Genomic DNA, 781 nt, shown 5'->3' on the forward strand with positions numbered 1-781 from the left:
CCGACGTGGGGAAACCGAGTCTCTTCCCCGCGAGGGGAGGCTCGCGCCCGACCCCCACTGCGGCAGTTGTAGGTCTGAGCTCCAGAACAAGGGTGGGCTGAGAAAGTGAAAGGACCCCCCGCGTTTCTTCCCCACTCGAAAGAAGCAGGGGCAGGGATTCATCCTGCTCATCGCGTTCTGAAAGGGCCAGGGACCCACCTGACAGATCCGTGCCGTGCCCTCTCCGGACTCAGGCTGGGCAAAGAAGGTGCCCGAGGCCAGGAGGAAGACTTAGCGCCTCCCCTGACTTCAGCCTGCCCCAGAGCCACGGTGTCCCCAGCCCTCATTTCTTTACTCAGCCCCAAGCTTGCACTGAACCCCTCCACCTCTTCCTTCAGCCTGTTCGCCAGAATTGTATCTGGCTCCTGCTCCGTAAGACAAATAACGCGGGCGGTGAGAGAAAATGAACAGTGCTGTCCAAACTCCCCAGTCAATATTTTTTCCACTCAAGCTGTTAAAAACATGCTGCTCTCTTGTTTTGGTGTTTCTTTTCAGTTTGGTACTGGAAGGGTGCCTTCTGTTGTATTTTCTTCCATTTTTTAGCTCTTGAGCATGCTTGAAGTACAACAATCAAGCAAAACTAGGGCAAGTTCTTATCCTTCCCAAATTGGGAGCTCCTTTGCTGATACCAAAAGTCCTGAACTGGCCTCTCCGGACCTAGAGTCCTCAAAGGCGGCTCAGGTAGATGGTGGGGCCTGGGCATTCTTTCTTACAAAACTGAATGGAAAGTTTTCACTTACAT

Source organism: Tupaia chinensis, unplaced genomic scaffold (assembly GCF_000334495.1).
Source record: "Tupaia chinensis unplaced genomic scaffold, TupChi_1.0 Scaffold000311_2, whole genome shotgun sequence".
Taxonomy (NCBI): Eukaryota; Metazoa; Chordata; class Mammalia; order Scandentia; family Tupaiidae; genus Tupaia; species Tupaia belangeri.